Consider the following 21944-nt stretch of genomic DNA (forward strand, 5'->3'; position numbering starts at 1 on the left):
GGAGGAGGAGCCTGTGCCGCTGGCCTGTCACCAGCAGGGACCCCCAACCCCCCACCCTCCAGCTAGGGAAGGGCCAGACTGGGAGGGGGGGCGCTGTGAGCAGAAGAGCCCTAGGGGCTGCCCCTGGGCTGCTCCAGCCTCTCCCTTTGTCGTGGCTGGTGGGGCAGCCGGAGGATGGTCACGTGGGTGAGGGGAGCTCCCCCTCCTGGGATCCCCTTCTCCCCCATCTTCCCTCCTTGGCCTTGACTCCGCGCTGAGACCTGGCTTCCCCTTCAGCTGCTCCTGTCGCCTCCCTCTGTGAGGGTGACATGAGGCTCCCATCTGGCCACCCACCTGCTGGCGTCTCTGCCCCTCTTGCAGGCCCATCGTGCAGCCCCTGTGGAGGGTCGCGCCGCCCCTGCAGCCCTTTAGGACCCCCAGGGGCCAGTGCCACTGCTCCCGCGGCCATTCTGCCTCCCCCCTTCCCGGGCCTGGGCGGCTGCTCCCTCCTGGGCCTGCAGATGCGGGGCCCTCTATGCTCATAGCCTGGCTGTGGGGCCTGTGGCCGCTCCTGCTGCTCCTCACAGTGGACCCTCCGCCACAGCTGTGCACTTGGTGACTGCGGGAGGGGTGGTCGCGCTGGGCGTCCCATGAGCAGAGTCTGTGTGGGGACATGTGGATTCTCTCACCATAGTGCTCTCAGAAAAGGTGGCCCCAGACACCTCAGGGACATGAGATGATTCCTCAAGGTGACCTGATCCTGACTCTTTACATGGAGCTCTGTGACTGCTGGTTTCTCTCTGCCCTCTGCCACAATTCAACTGGGTCAATTGTGTCCCTGGCTGGGATGGCCTGGGTACTGCTATGTTTCCACTGAGGTCTCAGGGAGTATGTGAGATTTTCCTCTGTGAATGAGGATAAAAGGCCCAGCCTGGCAAGTGTCAGGCATAATTCCTGTTTCCCCCACCCATGGGCAGATCTGGTCAGACTCCAAAAGAAGGGGCCTCTTTTCCCCAGGTGACCAGCCAGGGCCTAGTTGGGCCAACAGCAGGACCCAGGGTGGGTGATGGGGCTGGCCATGCCATGCCCACGGCCGCCATTCAGTCCACATGCATATCAGTCTCTTCTCCTCTGCTGGTCTGGAGAAAGTCAAACACCTATGTGTACCTGAATATATCAGTGTCTCTGGAGGAGCTGTCATTGTGGGGGAGTGCATGGTCACGGGGGGCTGAGGGATCCAGCAATATTCATCCACTGCTCATGCTACCTTTTTTCCCCCTAAAGATATCTTTGCCTCTGGGATTTGATCTATGTGGTGGTTTCTCAGACTACAGCTCAAGCTGAGGAGAGACCACAACTGCTTGTGCCTCTTGGGACCTCTGCCTGGGCTCAACATCCCCCTTTGCCCTTTATCCCTCTACTGCCCCCCCCCATGATCTCTCACCAACACTTGCCCCTCTGTCCTTGTGTCCTTTTCTCCTATCACCAGCTGACTCCTCAGGACAGGATCACTGTCCCTTCCTCCAAACTGCACTATTGCCTCTACAGGTGGAAGGCTCAACCTACTAGGGGAGCAGGTGGGAGACCTGCTTACATTTTAATAGCATTGCTGTGACTCCTGCCTGGGAAATAGAAGTGGGAGACCAAAGTGGAAGAGCAATGATCTGGGAGGATTTGCAACAGTCCAGGTGGGAGATGAGGGCATCTTGCACAGAGAGGGTGGGGTGCTGATTCATGTGATGTTAGTTGGGTTGAAAATCTGTTTTGAAGAGAGATCACACTGAATTTGCTGGTGGAATGGATGGGGTGGGTATGCTAAGTCAAGGATGACTCCAATATTTTGGCCTCAACAAATGGGTGAATGGTGGTGGTGTTCACTGGGATGTGGCAAATGGGGGAGGTCCCAGTCTGGAATGAGGGGTCATCAGGAACTCAACTGTGGACAACTGAGGTTTGAGTTGCCCATTAGACAGTCAAGGGAGGCTTTACTCAGCCTTGTCAGTCTGGATTTCAAGGAAGAGTGCAGAGTGGGGATACAAATTTAGGGCTCTTCAGTGTGTGAATGGCCTTTGAAAGCATGAAGGAATAAGACCACTTAAGTGAGTGTAGATAGAGAGGTGGTCTGAGGACAGTCCCAGGGACACCTCTGATACTGAGAGGTCAGGAGATGGGAAGACCCAGAAAAGGAGGCTGAGAAGGGGTGGCCATCAAAGTAGGGGAGGGTCAGGAGGCTGTGGTTGCCTGGAAGCCAAGGGTAGGAACATTTCAACCCTGGGAAATGCTGTGGATAACAACGCAAGTTGCCCATCACATTTGGCTGCATGGAGGTCCTGGTGACTTGATAAGAGCCGTGTAAGGAGAAGGCCTGGTTGGAGTGGGCTGGGAGAACAGAATTGAGGGTGTAAGATGGTGGGTTTGCATAACATGCTGCAGGGGTTTGGAGCTAAGACATGAAACAGGCTGCTAGTTGGAGAGGAAAGGGAATTAGAGGGGATTTTAGATACTTGAAAAAAATGCCTTTTCAACTTAATAAAATTTTACTTTATTTTAAATACCTCTGTTGGGGTGCCTGGGTGGCTCAGTTGGTTAAGTGTCTGACTCTTGATATCGGCTCAGGTCATTATCTCATGGTTCGTGGTTTCAAGCCCCCTGTAGAGCTCTCTGTTGACAGCATGGAGCCCACTGGGGATTCTCTCTCCCCCTCTCTCTGCCCCTCCCCCGCTTGTGCTCTCTCTCTCTCTCTCAAGATATTTATTCTAATTATTTATTTATTTAAATATTTAATACATAAATAAATAAATAAATACCTCCATTGAAATATACTTTGCATACCATAATATTCAACCATTTTAAATGTGCAATTCAATGATTTTTAGTAAATTTCCCCAGTTATTCAACCATAACCATAAGCTAGTCTTAGAATATTTCCATCCTTCAAATAAAATCCTTGTGCCCATTTACAGTTAATCCAGTTCCTTCTCCCAGCCTCAGGTGAACACTGATCTACTTTTTGTCTCTCTGGATTTGCCTTTCCTAGGGAATTTCATGTAAATGAAATCATAGAGCATATTATCTTTTACATTGGGTTTCTTTCACTTAGCAAAATATTCATTCAGTTGTAGGATATATCATTATTTGTCTCTTTTTATTGCTGAATAGTATTCTATCAGCAGGATATACCACATTTTGCTTTTCCATTCACCACTTCCTATGCATTTGGATCATGGAAGATTGTTATTGAGGATGGAGATTGTATTAGTGAGCTCAGGTTGCATAATAAAATACCACAACCTGGGTGGATTAAACAACAAAAACTTATTTTCTCACAGTTCTGGAGGCTGGAAGTCTAAGATCAAGGTGCCAGCAAGGTTGGTATGTGGCGAGACCTTTCTTCCTGGCTCGTAAATGCCACTTTCTCAACTATGTCCTTGTGTGAACTTTTCTCTGTGCACAGAGAGAGAGAGTGATCTCTGGTGTCTCTTTCTCCTCTTTTTTTTTTTTTTTTTAATTTTTTTTTAACATTTATTTATTTTTGAGACCGAGACAGACAGAGCATGAACGGGGGAGGGTCAGAGAGAGAGGGAGACACAGAATCTGAAACAGGCTCCAGGCTCTGAGCAGTCAGCACAGAGCCCGACGCGGGGCTCGAACTCACGGAGCGTGAGATCGTGACCTGAGCTGAAGTCGGACGCCTAACCGACTGAGCCACCCAGGCGCCCCTCTTTCTCCTCTTATAAGACATCAGTCTTATCAGATTAGGGCTCCACCCTTAATTAGGGCTCCACATTGTGGGGGTTAGGGCTTCAACATATGAACTGGGGAGGTGGGTGGGGAGCATGATTTAATCCACAACAGGGATATTACATCATTATTTGTGCACTGAATCAGAGTTCCTCAACCTCGGCACTCTTAACCCCCCTATATCCCAGTAACATCCCCTGGTCATGACAACAAAACATGTTCCCAAGGCATTGTCAAATGTTTCTTGGAGGGTGCAAAGTCACTTTTGGTTGAGAAGCACAGATAGAGTAGGAAGAAAATTGATCATTCAGCAGACAGAAGAGATCATTGCAAGAGCCAAGTTGTTGAGTAGGCAAGAGAAGATGGGAGTCAATAGTGAGTGGCCCTGGATGGGGCAGAGAGAATTCATCCACTAGGGCAGGAGGGAGGACACAGAAGCAGGTTGGGTGGTAGATCTGCTGATGAAAAGATGTGCTAGTTTTCTTCACACACTTGTCTTTCTCAGTGAAATCAGCCATCTGTGTGGGGGCAGGAGTGTGTGGTGCATGCATGGCTACTGGAGAAGCAATCATGTTTTATTGAGAACACTCCAAGAGAAGAGAAAATTATTTCCTTAGGAGCTAATACTTGCCACATTCTTCCTTCTCTGATTGCACAGCATGTTGTGTAACCCACCTACTATAGTTCAACACATCTTGATGTATGCACACTATGAGTTGTAAATTACTCAAAGATGGGAAGTGTCTTGTATGTATTTCTATCTCCAACAGCAAACATCTCGGTCCATAGTGGTTAATAAATATTGAATTAAAATGAATTTTCATCATAACTATATAATCTTTACTTTTTAGAGAATTTGCCTCATAAAACTAGTAATGCTCTAAGAACTGGCTGGTGGGATTAGAATGTAGACAAGAACATAGATGCACTATTAACTATGATCTAGCAAACACTTCCAGTTTCTCCAAAAATGATCATATCAATAAAACTGTAATATAAACCAGTACTTCTCAAACTTCAGTCTCCATATGAATCAGCTGATGGTGTTGTTAAAATGCAAATTCTGACTCAGTAAATCTGGGTTGGGCCTAAGAGTCTGCATTTTTCAAAAGATTCCAAGGAATGATGATGCTGTTCATCCATAGACCACAATCTGACTAACAAAGTTCCAGGTCCACAAAAGATTGTGTTGCGTAAAGAATTGAAGAGCTTAGGCAAAGAACTAACAAGTTAATTGCTGAAGGTGGGAGGGAGTTCTCAGGGAGGCAGTGGTAAAAGAGAGAGCATACTTCTTCACAAGTGCCACATGACTTCATGAAGCCAGGATGGGGGACTTTAAGAATCAGCATCATGTTATGGATGTGGAATTCAAAATGGCCTTGGTAGCTTGGAGACATGGAGAGAAACCAATAAAAGTAAATTTCAGAAAAGACAAAGGGCATTGTGCTTGCAAAGGAAAAACCCAACCTGTCAAATCTGTGGTGAGCAATGATAAGGTAGATTCATGTAGAGCTGAAAAATATCTAAAAATCATGTGGGCTTCGGGTTGATCATGAATCAGCAAAAAAAAAAAAAAAAAAAAAAAAAAAAAAAAAAAAAAAAAAAAAAAAGTGCTCTGGTTTTGAAATCAAGTATAAAAGTAGACCACACAATTAGCAACCACAAAGCAGGCCCTGTTATATTTAGTGCTGTTCAGAACCTTGCCAGAATTCTGCATCCAGTGTTGAGTTGCATGAATCTAGAAAGATGCAGAGAAGTCAGAGAAGTTCAGGTGAGAGCTTCCTCAAGAATGATTAAAAGATTGAGAAATAGGATTTAATGGTTAGAGGGGAAGGTTGCATGGTAATTTAATAATAGCATTTTTTTTTTCCCACAAAAGGATGTGTTTTGCAGGGAGTAGTGAGTAGTACTTCCATATTTCTCTTGACTGATTAAGACAAAATGCTTTTAAAGTGCTCCAAGTGTTGGATATAAAATAGTTCCTCATAAAGAGGGAGGATTGTCAGGCATTAGAATGTGCTATCAAGGGAAGCACTTGAATATTTTTCCTCCTAGAGGCCTTTTCCTGTTTGTTGAGAATTTTTAGTAAAGCCCAACATGAAGACAGAGAGATGGCATAGCTAAAATTGTCAGCACTATTCACCAGTAGCACTCAGGTCCCCTGAGGACCAAAATGGTTCATAAAGTTAAAGTTGGTTACTTTCATTCTCAGGATGTCCTGGGGATTCTGGAAGGTCACAGGGATAAGGGATTACTGACTGGTGTCACTGCTGAGAGTTGCCAAGCCTGCTGGTAACATTCAATGAGGCAAGGATTATGGGGTGTGTGTGGAAGAGTCCAGGTAGGGTTTCAGGGGCTTCACACCTGGTGTCTCAGAGCCAGCCAACACCACGCCAGTGAAGTGGAGTCATAGCTGGTGAACAGTTAGCCTGGAAGACTGAGGTCACATCAATGTCTCATGGCAAGATTCACATACAGCATATTCATATGGGTGCCCAGCAAGTAACATACATGGATGAACTTGTCAGGTGGGTGAAAAACAGTGTATGTTAGGGGCTGGAGAGCTCATTCTAAAGGAAACAGCAACTGACCAGACCCAACTGATTGCTGCTGTTTGGGCGAGATGGTCCCACATCATATTTCCTGAGCCTTAAAGAGAAGTCAGATGTCTGGATATTTAATACAGATACCTTAATTTTAAAATGTATTAGCAAATAATAAAAATTCCAGAAATCCCCACGTGGGCCAAACCAGGCAGACGAAGCAAGCGAACATAGCTGTATCTGGATTTGATCTACAGGTTCTGGTACATGTTCTGGGTCAGACACCCCCAGTATAAACCAAGAATTGGTCTGTGACTCACAAAAGAGAACCCAGGGGAGCTCAAACCCAGAGGGATAATGCCAACCACAGTATCGTGGTTGTGCCCTGACCACCGAGAGCCAACATTGTAGAAGTTTCTCTGGCAAGACTTTTATTAGTTGGGTGAGGTACTTAAAACAGATGTTTGACTCTGAATTAACCTTATAGGTGCAGCTGCATTGATGTGTCTTACAGTTCACCCCTAAGATTCCAGATAACTGCCCCTTCCCACATAAAAGATGCAAAACAATGTCCAATAATCAGAGAAATCCAAGCTTCTGGACGTTAATGTCAACTTCCCTTCAGGCTGGCCCATTGTCATGGCAACACCCATTGGGCTGTTTCCTCAAGACCTGTGGACGTGTTTGGGATGAGAAAGCTCCACCTTGTCAAGAGCAGGCATTCTGAACAAAAGCAGGTAGAAGCTGGGAACCATGCATCATCATAAACTGAGCACCTTGCAGGAAAAACGCTGCCAAGTTCTCACTCATAGAACATGTTGAGTGGTGCTTGTTGGCTACCTCTCTGGTTGTAGAGTGCACTGGGGAGGGAGTGGGGCAGAGAGAGGAAGTTAACCTTGCCTTCTCAGGGCTCTTGCACACAAGGGTGACACAATGGTTTTTGTTGTTTTGTTTTGTTTTGTTTTATGAGTGACCACTAAATAATAAAATTTTACCAAGAATCACTTCTTGAGACCTGCATGCTAGGTGCTGGGAGTCTAATGTCACAGAAACTCCATGATTTCTGCTTCCAAAGTAATGGCCTTGGGAAGAGCTGGACAAATGGGACAACAATTTCTATTCTGCTCGATTCTTTAACACAGTTGGAGTTCACTGCAATGGAACATTTGAAGTGCTTTATTTTTGTTTGTTTTCTTTTCCATGTATTTTATGAGATCAAAACGAGACAGAGAAGCTGGTAGGATGTTTCTGAGTGTTCTTTCTGCTACCAGGAAAGAATTTTGTTTTATTTCTGTGTTCAGTAGAAATAATTGTAAATTCCGAACTGCACAGAATGCCCTCACAAATAACAGGTTCAGAAATAATTCTATCACAGTTCTGTAGTTTTCTTTGGCCTGAAAAAGAATCTAATTAGTTAAATGCTAGACTGTTGCTAAAATGAATATACTAGTGGATAATCTTTTGGGGAGAAATTGTTCCACACAATTACAGAATTATTTCTTTATTCATGAAATATATGAGTGTCTAGATATTGACCTGTATATTCTCAGGACATAAAGTCTTTGTTCTCAAAAGTTTCATAATAATAATAATAATAATAATAATAATTTTGTTAAGGGTTTATCTTGTGCCAGATCCTGTACACACAATTTTGTTTAATTGTCCCAACAACCCTTTTTGAAATTATCAATGTTATTATTTCCATTTTATGGATGAAATCTGAGGCTGTAAGAATGTGCCTAAGGCCATATAACTAGCAAGTAGCTGGACAGGGATACTCTGCCATCAAGGCTTATAATTTAACCACTGCTCTATCCTGTCTCCTTTAGGTTTAATATGAGAGATGAAATTCGCACACAAGTAAAAACAAAGCATTTCTGATCGCTCCAATCAAAAGTAACCTCTTGTTCTCAGAGACAGATTTTTCAGCTATCCTTGAAGCTGGCAGTGTTTATCCTCTGACAGGGAACTTGACTTCTGCAGACAACCCAAAGTCCTTGGCCCCAAGCCTAGTGAATGTGCTGTTTAATGCCACTTCAAGTCTAAAATGTGGTGAGACTCAAGTATTATCACTGACTTGCAAATGTTTCTAAAAGAGGTGTTTAGAAATATTTTATTCAATGATAGAAGAAAGTACTGACTCTCTGGAGGCAACTTTTGTAAAGGGAACTTGAAGATGCTCGCATGGTTCTGGCCAGTGAGGATTTCCCCATTTTACTCCAGCTTCTCTGCATCCCTGGCACTCAAGGAATGAATGACCTCCCCATGTACTGGGCACAGCATCGTGGGGCCATAAGCAGCATATTGATGGATTGATTGCACGATGCCATGACATCATGTCCTGTGAGTCAGAGGGTGCCTGCTCACCTCCTTTTTTTTTTTTTTTTTTCATTCTTTGGAGTAAGGGGCTGAGCAATGGCCTGAGGTTCAAAACTTCCAGGTTGGCATGTGGTTCTCACAGAACATTTCCTCCAGTTCCTTCTTTCTTACTTTGGCTTGGAGTCTGGGCTCTTTCTGGACTTCTCAGACTGCTCTAGGATCATGGCAAAAGGACAGTGCTAATTGTAGCTTTCCTTCTCTTTGCATCCCACCAGAGAGAAACAGCTACTTCAAGTGGCAAGCCAGATGTTCAGTCTTTTACTTCAAGAACCTTCCCTACAAGTATGCCTTACTTGGGATTTCAAAGCATCTACTTTCTGTCCCGCCTTTTTGTCAAGAACTCTTAATCTGTGATCCACATGGCCTGAGGCAAGTTTCTTAACCTTCCAAGACTCTTTTTCCTCATCTGTAAAATGGTGGTGGTGATGGAGGTGGGGCCATAATATCTACCTCATCCAGTTGTTATTTGGAAATGTACAGATTTGGCTGTTTGACTTGGCTTGAAACCACCTGATTTGGGCAAGCAACCTCAGTTTCCTAATCTGTACGATTGAAACAACGTTTCATATGTCATAGTTTTGTTGTAAGGATGAAAGGAAAGAATATATGTACAGAATTAATTCAGATCCTGAAATTCGGGAAATGCTCAATATTGTGTTCTCCTGGAAGTCCATTGATGGCTTTAGAGGGGTGTGATCCATGAATCTTCTGAAATTATATGCAAAAATTTATGTGTGTAATATGTACACATTTTCTGGGGCAGGGTTCTATAACACTCATCTGATTCTCAAAGAATTCAAACCTCTTCCCTCCCCACCACCAAAGTTAAGAACCACCACTCTAGATGCTTAAATATGAAAAACTATCAAATACCCTAGACACAACCTCCAGAATAGGGTTGAAAATTGACCCTATCCATGCTCTAGCTCTTGTGATTCAGCTTAAAACCTTGTTAATGATTCAGTCTATGTCCAGCTCCTAAACCTACACCTTTCCTTCATGGTCATTTATTATCTGTGTGCCTGTTGCACATTGTGGACATCTGCCTTTCTGACTAGACTGTAAGCTCCTTGAAGGCAGGGACTTAATCATTCTTGTGTCTCCAACAATGTGAAGCTAAGCACAGCTCTAAACCAGGTGGGTGCTCTGGAAATCCACATGAGATGATCGATGGTGAAGTAACCAGAGGTCTGGGTTCATCAGAGCAGGGTGTGGAGAAACCTCCAGGAGCCATCGTTCTGCAGCCCAAATTGAGAGAAGCCTTGAAACATTCAGACCCAGATTCTAGTTTTAGGCTGAACTAATTTCCATCCCCCGATGGGACAAGTTTTTCTCCAGTGTGATTGCTAGTACAGGTTGGGACAGGTTGGTAAAATGTTGAAATAACAACTTGGCTTGTAACTACATTGGCTAGCTTTGCTGAGGCAATTTTGGTGGAAAGAGAAAAAGGCAGAACAAGTAATGCCTGTTCTGGATTGAAAGAATATAATTGTAGTTGGGCTAAAAGGAAATCTTTTGCTTGGCTTGCCCAAATGATTCAGGGGAAATTGGTGGCTTTTTTGGCTGGTAGATCTGGAATATTGCCATGATATTCTGCTCAACTCAGGAAAATGGTTTTTGGGATTTAAGATTTTAAGTAGAGGGAAAAGAGGTTTTCCAGGGAAAAGAGCTGTTCAAAGTACTAGCAATAGGTTAAAAAAAAAAAGTGAACCCTACTAACTTGGGTAAAATTCAGAACAAGCATCACCTTTTCTATTTCTATCTCTTCCTACCATCTTTCTTCTGAGTCGTAGCAGTGGAAAGACTTATTGGTTGTTATTTTGTTCCCAGACCTTATCTATCACACCAGAAAATGTGAAGTTGTTCATGAAACCCTTGATTTCCCTGTACTTTTCAGATTATAAATTAATTTTCCCATTAAGAAGTCATGTAAACATATATAAAATTCTGAAAACTAAGGGAAAAAAGTCACTTAAAATCTGGCCACCTATAGTCACGTAATCCCTTACTCACTATTAACATTTTAAAAGTATTTCTTCCTTGTGCATATAACTTAAAACTTGTAATGATAGTTCACATTTAACTCTGAATTTTGCAATTTTCAGTTAACAATTCACGTAAACATGTTTCATGATGAGAAATGGTCTTTATAACCATCATGGCTAGTGGTTGTATAACATTTTATTGAGTATATGTACCATATTCTCCTACTGATGAATATTTAGATAGTTTCCCTAGTGGGCTGTTATATCAAATGCCACAGTGAACATCTTAGTGCGTGAAAGTTTTTTACAGTTTGAATGATTTTCCTAGCATGGTTCCCAGAAGTAAAATCAGAGTCCTGGATCAGTGAGTGAAAAGGTTTCAATGCTCTTGATGTGACTTCCCCGCTGCTCTCCAAAAGGTTGTACCAGCTAATCCTGGCTGCAGCAGTAGGTGAAGGTTCCAGGCCTTTCAGCAGAGTTTTTATTTAAATGGTGATATAAACTTCCTGAAATGGCCTCCTGATGAGCTGCTACCCCTAGGGAGCAGATAAGAGGAGGTAGGAATATGTCATGGGTCACCAAAAACTCTGGAATCATGATCTCGTCTCTCTTCAAGAGGATTCCCTTTGCTTGTGGACCAGAACAAAGTTGGGGCATTCTAAAGCACTAAGCCAGAGTAGGAAGGGGAGACTACAGTTCAGGCTGTAATTAGACTCTTGAGATGAACTGCTGCCCATTGTTGCTTCTTGTGTGGTGTGCCAAATGAGGAAAGGAAGCCTCTGTTTGTGTCAGCTCTCAGTTTTTCTGGGGTCACTTTATTAGGCTAGTGGTCCAAGGCAACCAATATTTATTGTTCTGCCAATTATGTCCATAGATATGTAGTACTGCATTCCAGTAGCCAGAAGACTGTCTGGAGAGAGTAGGCATTTAATGTATTTGCTGAGAGCAAGAATGAATGAATAGTAGAAGGGAAGCTAGCAGGTGCCTTATTTCTTTTGAAGCATGTGGTAGACATTGCTGTTTGCCAACCAAACATGTATTTCCCTCTTCTTCCTTATCAACTGAACTTTTGATTTTATTTGTGGCTACAGAGTACCAGTGAAATAACTTATTTCTTCAGCCCCTTGCATCTGGGCAAAATGAGTCTATGGGCCATGGGACACAGTTTGGATCAATGGACTCTGCAGATGTAATCTCAGAGTTTCTGAGGAAGCTGCTTTTCTTCTTCCTGTTTTTCTTCTCTTTCTTTTTTTGTGAGACTGGAGGTGGAAGGGCTCTCTTACCATCCAAAGATGACAAAGGTGAGGATGAAGTCACAAGCTAAAGAGGACAGAGAATAAAGCAATGGGGAGGAGCATCTAGGTGGCTCAGTGGATTGAGCATCCTACTGGAATTTTCAAGCCCAGGCCAATATCTCACAGTTCGTGTGTTCAAGCCTTGAGTTAGGCTCTGCACTGACAGCACAGAGGCTGCTTGGGATTCTCTCTCTCCCTCTCTCTCTCAGCCCCCCACCCCCACTTATTCTCTTTCTCAAAAATAAAAAACATAAAAAGAAAAAGAAATGGGGAAATGAGATGCCATAGTGAGATTGCTGTATCAGCCCAGGGCATTACATTTTTGAGAAGGTTAAACCCTTTTTAGATAAACCATTGTGTTTGGGTTTTTAGTTACATACAGCTGAATGCCATCCTTACTGATGCAAGGAACTTGAAGCCCATGGAGTTCGTCTTGCCCTAGGTCACAATGATAGTGTAGGACAGAAATAAGACCTGAACACAGGTCAACTTAATTAATCTAACCCTCTGATTTCCCCCAACACCCCTTCTGCTGGTATCAATTTTAGATTGGAAGCATCCTCAAAAGTACATTGAGATTAAATGCATTTTCAAATATTTTTTGGAAGAGATTTGATATTATCTTGATAAATACTGGTTTCTGACTGATTTGGTGGTCAGAGAGTATCTGAAGAGGTATTCTCCACTTCTGAACACAACAGTTTTACTTTTATAATATCTGCTGTAGTCTAAACACGAGCTCTTAGAGGGGTATTTACTTGGTAGAAGAGACAGTAAAAGAGTTCCATTACCTATGTTAACTTTGCCCTCATATTTCACAGAAAATTGGAAATCAAATATGATGACTTTGATTTGGGATTTGATATTTCAAAACTTTGACATGGCCTTCCCTATGTTTTTTTTATTTTTAGAGAACTCGGAAAAGGCTGAGGCTACAACTGCCAGTGTGTATTTCCTTGATGTTCTCTCACTGTGTTAAAGTAGGGACCCTTTGGCAATATTTCTCAAACAGTTGCTTTTAAATGACATTTGAAAAGCATCTACACTGTTCACATAGTTTTGTTCCTGGATAAATAGTCCTCTACTTTATGGAAGAGACCAGATAAAAGAGAGAATGAGGGTCTAGTTCATGTGGTGTCTCATTTGCTGAGATGACCCAGCAGGGAAGCATTTCCATAAATCAACGTTTATAAACCACAGAGAAAACTACCCCTGAGTCTTGCACTTGGTGCATTTGTCAGCAACAGGTAATTTCCCAAAGGTAGGATAAAGCAAACCAAATGTTTTAGTCTATTCTTTGGGAGTTCAGACTACATTTTGGAAAACAGCGTAAGAATGTGGTTCAGACAGTCCCATCAATATCCTACTTCTTAATATATTCATCAGTCAGTTTCATTTTTTCATTTGTAGTTTTCATTTGTAGTTGCACTCACTTTCATTGTTAGTCTTCATATGTTAATACATATGTCAGATAACTTCTTCCAACTGACTTGTTTACTCAATCTGTTCTTCTTTTCGTATTCTTCATTGGCCACAAGTCCAAAGACATGGATGTTGTGGGATACTGAATAGCTCTTTACCTTTGTCCTGTTCTGCTGTTGTAACTGAGAAACTGTGCCAATAACGAGGCCATGTTCAGGAGTGATGCTGGTGTTGCTGCTGCCATCTTGCTCACAGCCATGGCTATGGTCAACATGGAAGGTGGCAAAGTGAACAAATGGAAAACCCATGATGACACACATCACTGATCACACTGCATCTGGAACATGACTTGTCTCTGGATTCCCAGTTATGGGGGCAATAAATGGTCTTCTGGTTAAACCAGTTGAATCAGATGTCTACACATAACAGCCAAGAACACTGATACATTTAGGAGGGGCTGAATAAGCCCTTGAATCAACCCAGGCAACCATCTGTGATGTCACATTCGCTGGCAGCCTGCAAGAACAGCCTGTCCAAACCACATCCATTCCTTACAACTTGAAAAATGACAACTGCTAGTGACCCTGCAGGCTATGGCTACCAGATTTAACAAGTAAACACAGAGGATAACCAGTTAAATTTGAACTTCAGATGTACAACAAATAATTTTTATAGCATACACATGTCCCAAATATTGCATGGGACAAATTAATACTGAAAAATTATTCCTTGCATATCTGAAATCCAAATTTAACTGAGTATCTTATATTTTATCTGGCAATCCAACTGTAGGATCCTTGGGTGACTTCTGAGGTGCTTGTAGGGGTACATGGGTCCTGGCCATCCTGGGGTCCTGAAACCATATTTGTCTGTGACTCATTTTTATTGTTTTATTTATTTTATTTATTTTTTGAGATGGGGGGAGCACAGGAAGAGGGAGATAGAGAATCTTAAGTAGGCTCCATGCTCAGCATGGAGCCCAACAAGGGGCTCGATCCCATGAACTGCGAGATCATAACCTGAGCCCAAATCAAGAGTTTGTTGAGCAACTGAGCCAGTCGGGTGCCCCATGTCTGGGACTCATTTTTAAAGACCATTGTCTAGGTGAGCCATTTCCCAAGTTTATGAAGCATAACAGTGATTCTCACTGGACATTGGGCCCTTCCTTGGTGGGGCCCGGTGAGTCTTCTGCTCCCTTATCCCTCCTTCTCTGCATCATTTGCCACCTCTTGTTACATGCCCATCCCCAGTTTCCAGGAACCTAGAGCTTCTCCTGATGTTCTTCAGCCATCAGAAACTCTCTTGGGCCTGCACTCCAAGTGTGTTCCAGTGTTCCTTCTGCACAACCCACCCTCACCCAGGGGACTCGAGGTTGTGAAAGGCTGACTGACGGACTGGCTCCTCTGAGAACATCTGCTCTTTGGCTTATTTGCAGGAATGCTTCTCAGACTGGTGTTCTGGAAAGCAGTATGGCAAAGTGAAGCCTTTTGGGCAGCAGGTGGATGTTTATTGCCACAGAAACTCTCTGCCTCTGGCATCTGATCCTGGATTCTGGCATCTCATTCTGCTGATGGTCTTGGCTCAGGAGCTGATCAGGACCCAGGTTCCACCTCTGGAGTCACCAAAGGGGTTTGGTCTCCTCTCCATAGCAACCTCTGCCAGCCCTTAACGGAAATGAAGGAACTTTCCTTTTCTCTGCAGTTGAGATAAAATTGCACTCTTATGAAGAAGAAACTTTTCTTATTAGAAAAGGAAGAAAAATTAAAGCAAAGCAAATAATCCAAAGCCTATATATGGTTGTTTGCAGAGATCACTTTCTAGTCCTCACCTGCCACCAGCACAGAGCAGCCTGCTTGGCACAGTCACAAGGAAGTTGGTCTTGGATCTTATGCATTTCTTCAATTCTCCTGGACTAGATGAGCACCCTGAGATAAAATCAGGTGGTGCTCTCTGAGGTGTGACTCTCCATTTGCTCTCTGTACCTGCTCCCACCTCTCCCAACAGGTCCTACTGCACCACCCAGCCCTCAGGGACACTTTGAGTGGGGGATCCACCCTCCTGAAAGAGGAAGGACTCCCCTCTCTGGGTGTGAAGGACCCCTCCCTGGTTACCCTGCCCTCTTGGGCTCTTTGGTGCTTTCTGGGAGTCCCCATGACTCTGTCTCCCTTTCCCTTTGTTTGGCCTGGTCCCTTTAGTGAAGGTTTGCATCCTTCCCAGAGACTCCAGGGCTGCCTAGAAGTCATACAGCCTGGCAAACAGCCTCCATCTTTCCTGGGATATGTCTCATCCCAATGGTTTCCTGTCATAGCCAGAAATAGACTTGCCTTCCTTCCCATGTCTTTCATCATCCCAGCTCTCCTCTGGCCAACCCACTAAGTTCCCCCACTTTTGGTTGGTGAGAAGTTCTGGCCCTCAGTTCATCTGCTGCAAAGATAAAGATCTCAATTACAGATGTCATGATCTTCAAAGAGCAGCACTAAAGTATTATGTTATTTGGTTACCAAACATGGATGGCTCCCTTCCCTGGGGTCATAATGGTAGTAAGAGGGTGGCAAGAAAAACCAGTTTGTCAAAAGAGAAGCTGGGAGATTCTCCAGAGTTCTAATTCCCATTCAACTGCCATATATCCAACATCTACATAGTGACCTAATTGATGCCTTCTAACAGCTTTTTTAAAGGTGAGGAAACCGAAACACTCATGTGTCCCCTTTCCTCTGACCCAACACTGTCTTTATTATCGGGCTATTGCCCTTATGCGTGTCTTTGTTATGGGCTGAATTATGTCTCCCCAACCCCCCAAATTCATACGTTGGAGCCCTCACCCTCAGTACTTCAGCATGTGACTGTAATTGGAGATTCGGTCTTTAAAGAGTCATTAAGGCAAAATGAGGTCATATGGGTGGGCCCTGATCCAATGTGACTGGTGTCTTTATAAGAAGAGGAGAACAGGACACAGACACACACACAGAGGGAAGACCGTGTGGGCACAGGGAGAAGGTGGCACTTACAGCCAAGGAGAGAGGCCTCAGGAGAAACACACCCGCTGAAACTTTGACCTCAGACTTCCAGTCTCCAGACCTGTGAGTAAAAAAATTTCAGTTGTTTAAGCCACTCAGTCCATGGTACTTTGTTTTGGCAACCCGAGTGGGCTCATCTAACCTGTTATCACACATCACGGTCAGATTTCTCTGGGCTCGGATGAGGCTTCTGGTGGTAGATTGTGAGGGAAATGGACAGGGGCCAGGGATAATCCATGGCAGGATTCCAGGTGGGATTACTCTGCCCTTGCCCAAGACCACTCACCCTCCTTTCAAAGCCCCATGTCCCCACAGTCACTACCAAGTCCCACTCACAGAAAGGATAGGTGGGAAGAAGGGGGAGGTCCATTTGAGAAGACATCCGAAGGCTGGTCTCTGAGCAGTATGTCAGTGGGATCTTGCTTCCCACATTTTATAAAGGCAATGCTTAGGATTAAAAAAAACCCACAAAGGGACATCTGGGTGGCTCAGTCGGTTGAGTGTTCAACTTCGGCTGGGGTCACTATCTCACAGTTCATGAGTTCGAGTCCCATGTCGGGCTCTGTGCTGACAGCTCAGAGCCTGGAGCCTGCTTCAGATTCTGGGTCTTCCTCTCTCTCTGCTTCTCCTCTGCTCACACTTTGTCTCTCTCTCAAAAATAAATAAACATTTAAAAAAATCCATAAAGAGAATAGAATAAACAAGGTAAAACAGAGGGAAAGAGAAAAAAACTCTAATTCAAGAGTAGTAATATTGCCTCCTGTTTGCAAAATACACTACAGGTACCAAGCACTTGACACTGATGGTCATTATCAATGCTGTTGGGTGAACAGAACAAGCATTCTTCTCACTCTACAGATGAGGCAAGTGAGGGTAAATGTCTTGCCCAAAGGCATTCAAAGGGTAAGACGTGGAGACAGAACCCAGATTCTGCACCCGGAGCTGCACAGCATTCAGTGTACATGCACCTGCTGTCCGTGTCTCCCGTGGCCCATCCTGTGGTGAAAATCTTGCCATTTCCCCACCACTGCCCTGCTGGGGGTGGGCTGAGGGCCGGGGTTCCAATGGTTGTGCCCGCCTAGGGGAACTTACCCATTATTCCCTGAGTTCTTTAGCTTTCCCTTCTCCGTAGAGAGAAGAATGTGATTTTGCCAGGTCGACAGCAAGAACACCCACTTTTGACAGCGTTCAAGTCCTCCCAGCCAGAAGCCAAACAGAAAGTCAAAGCTGGCTGTGTTTCCACCACCTCCAGGGTGACTCTGTTTAAAATTAAAGCTCAGCATGTTTTCTTTTTTTAATTCACAATTTATTGTAAGGGGAGAAGAAAAGCTCTTGCCCTAGCGATTAAGTTTTCAGAAGGATCACCATTTAGCAGGGCCATAGCAGTGTTGCTGTTGGAAGCCAAGGGTATTTAAAGAATGTGAGCAGTTCTTTCTTCTAAGCCCTTTATTTCATTTGCACGGTGCTCAAGCATTCGTCGTAAGAGGGGCATTTCCTAGCTATTAGGTCAAGTGCAATAAACTGGTAGGCAACAGACTGCCATTGAGGTGAAATAATTTTTGACACCTAATGGTTATTAATATGGAAGGCTGTCCGTCACCATCCACGCTTCTAGCTTCTCAGGGCTTTCTGCTCTTCGGCAGAGAAAATAGCTGGGTTGGGGTTTGGAAGCTGCTTCTGGGAGCAGCATTTAGGTATTATTTGGTTGCTGAAGTTGCTTCTTGGTTAAGTGCTAGTTCCAATATTCCTGGGGCCATGTTTCCTTTAGGGGAATCCCTGTCTTCCTCATGGCCATGCCCCCCACCCTCCATCAACTATGTCTTTGAAAATCAGGACTTTTTGTGATTTGGGGAGAGATCTGGGAAGGCTCGGGCTCTGGTCCAAATAAATCAAATAGAGTAAGTCCTCAGTGCTAGGAGCTATCTCCCTCTCCATGAATCTAGATCATCTAGGCTGGAATGAGTTAGATTCAAAAAAAGGTGTGGCAGACAGTTTCTAAGGTGGTCCCCTTGATTGCTTCCCTTGGTACTTATGTCTTTGCCTAATCCATTCCCCATGAGTATGTGTGACTTGCCACTAACTAATACGCTATGCCTAAGGTGATGATTTCAAGACTATGTTACATTGTGTAAGACTCTGTTTTCCTGGCTGACTCATCTCACTCTCCTGCTGGCCTCTAAGAAGCCAATTACGTGTTGTGACTGCCTATGGAGGGGCCGGGTGGTAAGGAGCTGCAAAGGCCTTCAGCAATGGACAGCAGCCTCCAGCTGGTAGCTGGTGAGAAATCTGAAGATTTCAGCCCTCCAACCACAAAAGAAATACATTCTTCTAACCACCCCAGTGAGCTTAGAAACAGATTCTTCCCCCATCAGGCCTCTAGATGAGAATATAGACTGACTATCGTCACCTTGGCTGCTGCCTGTGAGACCCTGAGCAGGGACTCAGTTGTGCCATTACTGTCCCCTAATGCCCAGAAATGAGAGATAATATATGTGTGTTGTTCACAGCTGCCAAGTTTGCAGTAATTTGTTACACAGCAGTGGATGACTAGTACAAAGGACTTAGGGGAAAGAATGAGTAAAGAAAGCAACTAAAGAAGACAAGCTATGCAAGCCCTTTTGGAAGCACCATTTGCATTTAAGGAGGAGTCAACTATGTGGGCTTCTTAGCCATCCTTTAAAGAAGATGTGACAGAAATGCTTCAGGGAAAATCTAGGGAAAGCACTGGGTTTGTCACTTCCTGGATGGGAGCTCCTGTGGACAGAACAATCCCCACAAAGGCGTGGTAAGTGTCACGGCCATGGTCGGGAGTGTGCCGACCTGTTTATACACAGAAGGACACCACTGTTGCTGGAGCGGAGTGGGCTAGGGGGCCAGTGGTAGGAAAGTGGGTCAGAGAAGTCAGGGAGGGTCCTGGAGTGGTGAGACAGACCCATGAAGCCACCAGAAGGACTTTGGCTTTTACTGAGCGGTATGAGGAGCTGTTCAAAGGTTTTGGGGAATGATGGGGCGAATGGCATGATCTGATACATTCTAAACCCACCTGACTCTCATCCCAATTTGTGAGGGTGCAGGAGAAGACAGAGGCCCGGTGGCAGAGATTGGATTCATTTCTGTACCCCTCACAGGACTTAGCATGACATCTGACGTGTTGGGTGTCCCATGTTCTTTGGATTGAACTGAGTGTGTAAACCATCCATTATTGCTGTTAAGATTTTTTTAACATTATGAAGAGTTTAAGCACCAAATATTTGCACGGTGTTTAACTGGCTTATCAGAGCCATTGACATAACTGGTAAAATTAAAGGCAAAACTGTGTTGATGAGTAGGACATTTCTAGGTTTTTTAACCCTCCTCAAATTGCATGGACAAGAAAAAAATGAGCAGATGTTATCTCAGGTGGGCAAAAGGCACCACCGCCCTTGCCTGGTGATGATGAAGGAAATGGGATAAGACCTTTTCTCCGTGTCTCTCTGTGTGTGTGTGTGTGTGTGTGTGTGTTGGGGTGTGCTGGGTTCTCCTACAGGGCTCTTGTGAAGATTTGCCCATAGCATCTGCTACTTAAACCATTCAAGTTTAACTTGTGACTTCCACTCTGTTGTTATTTCGAATGCTGTATTTGTTTTTCTCCAAGAAGAGTCAGTATCCCAGAGGAACCCCTAGGACCAATAACGTGTTGAAATATATGAACAGTTGAGTAGTTGAGGTATGTGTGATGATGAATTCTATATGTGGACTAGGCTAGGCCACAGCACCCGAACATTTGGTCAAATACCAGTCTAGATGTTGCTATATGGCATATATTAGATGTGATTACATCAGTACACATGGAGTGAAACTGATCCCCCTCCATATTGTGGGTGGGACTCACCCAATCAGTTGAAGGCCTTAAGAGAAAAGGCCTAGGTCCCTAAGAAGGGAATACTGCTCCTGCACTGCTCTCAGATCCAAGCCTGCAGTATCACCTGTTGCCAGATTTTCCAGCCTGCAAGCCTGCTTTGCATATTTCTGACTTGCCAGCCCCGAGTCGTGTGAGCCATTTCCTTAAAATAACTCTATATAGACAGATATAGACATAGATAGATAGATGATAGATAGATAGATAGATAGATAAATTTCCTATTGACTCCATTTCTCTGGGAACCCTGACTCATACAGTATGAAAATTCTGAGACTGGAGGTCTGTCTACTTCTCCTCTTTCCCTGAAGTTTGGTCCAGGTGTTGTTACTTTCTCATTTCAACCTGTAGTGAGGCATGGAACATGTCTCCTACATGAAGGGCATTGTCTGAGTGAGGGTAGATTGAGGCATACAAACAAGTCCCAGTGTTGCCAGCTTGTGAGCAGAACACTCAAAGGCAAGTTTCTCAGGGTGACATCCTAGCCAGTACAGGGGCCTTCAGTGGTTTGGACCCTCCCACCTGCCCCTCACCTCCCCTGCTCCCAGGAGGTCCAGACCTTTGGTAAACCAGGAGCCTGCTCTTTGCTCAAGTGTGAGCTTCCCCTGGGACCCCTTCTCTCTGTTCTCTACCCCTCATGAATTGTGCCTCAATTCAGAGGGGATCTGATTAAGCCAAGGACACAAAGGTATGGGCACTTTGCAGCCTCAGTGTCTGTCCCAGTGAAGAACATGAAGACACAAAGGATCTCCCTCTGATGGATTTATATGCAGACATTTTGTGAGCAGCTTTAGATGTCCTGGCTCCAGTATCCAACAGGGATGAAAAGGCTTGGAGGCATGCTGGCTATATTCAGGGTTAGCTGCACACAGTCTCCTCCCCACTTGGGGGTCTTCTCTTTTCTTGACTGCTGGCAGTGCTGGAAGCTGGGGTGTCAGGTCTCTAGACTGGGAACAGGGGTGATTTCTAGTGGGTCCTCAGTGCTAAGCTATACCAGCTGCATGCTGCACCCTAGGGAGCCTGGCCCACATCAGCAGGGATCTTGTCCCCAAACTCTCTCTGTCCTGTGACCATCCTTCATTGAGCCTTTGTGATGGCAAGAAGAGAGCTTGTTGGAGTAGGAATCTTGCTGTTTGCTCTTTTTAGAACATATGTTTCCAGTAGAATTTGTCCCCTGGAAGGGTCCTGAAGCTGGCCCACACTCTTACCCAGAAACATTTCCTCCCTGTTGGGAAATGAACTGGCCAGCTGGCAAGTATCCAGTTAGATTCCTGAAGGGTGAAGTGTCCTGTCACTTTTCTGGGCTCTGTTCATCCCTTCAGAGCCCTCATTGTCCCATCGTCATCACTGGGAGCTGGGGGACAGTCTTTTTGATCCTTCTCCCTCTCCCCTGGGGGCCATATTGTCTGTGTTCTTGTGATCTAAGGATCAGTGGGCCTGAGCCTAGAGAATGGGGTCTGGCTGCATCCCTCCCCAACACCCCAACATTGTGGCTGGTGTGACTTCCATGAATCAGTGAGTCACACTGATGTCCTAGCTGCTAGTGGGGCAGCTGCCAGTGAAACATAACCACATTTTCCTTCTGAAAGAACAGGAGTGACTGTTCTCTTCATACTGACATAGATCAGCCTACTCGATATGCTGAAAGATGGTGCATCTTCCCCAATAGACATTGCACTATGAAG

The sequence above is a fragment of the Panthera uncia genome (genome assembly GCF_023721935.1).
Source record: "Panthera uncia isolate 11264 chromosome B2 unlocalized genomic scaffold, Puncia_PCG_1.0 HiC_scaffold_25, whole genome shotgun sequence".
Taxonomy (NCBI): domain Eukaryota; kingdom Metazoa; phylum Chordata; class Mammalia; order Carnivora; family Felidae; genus Panthera; species Panthera uncia.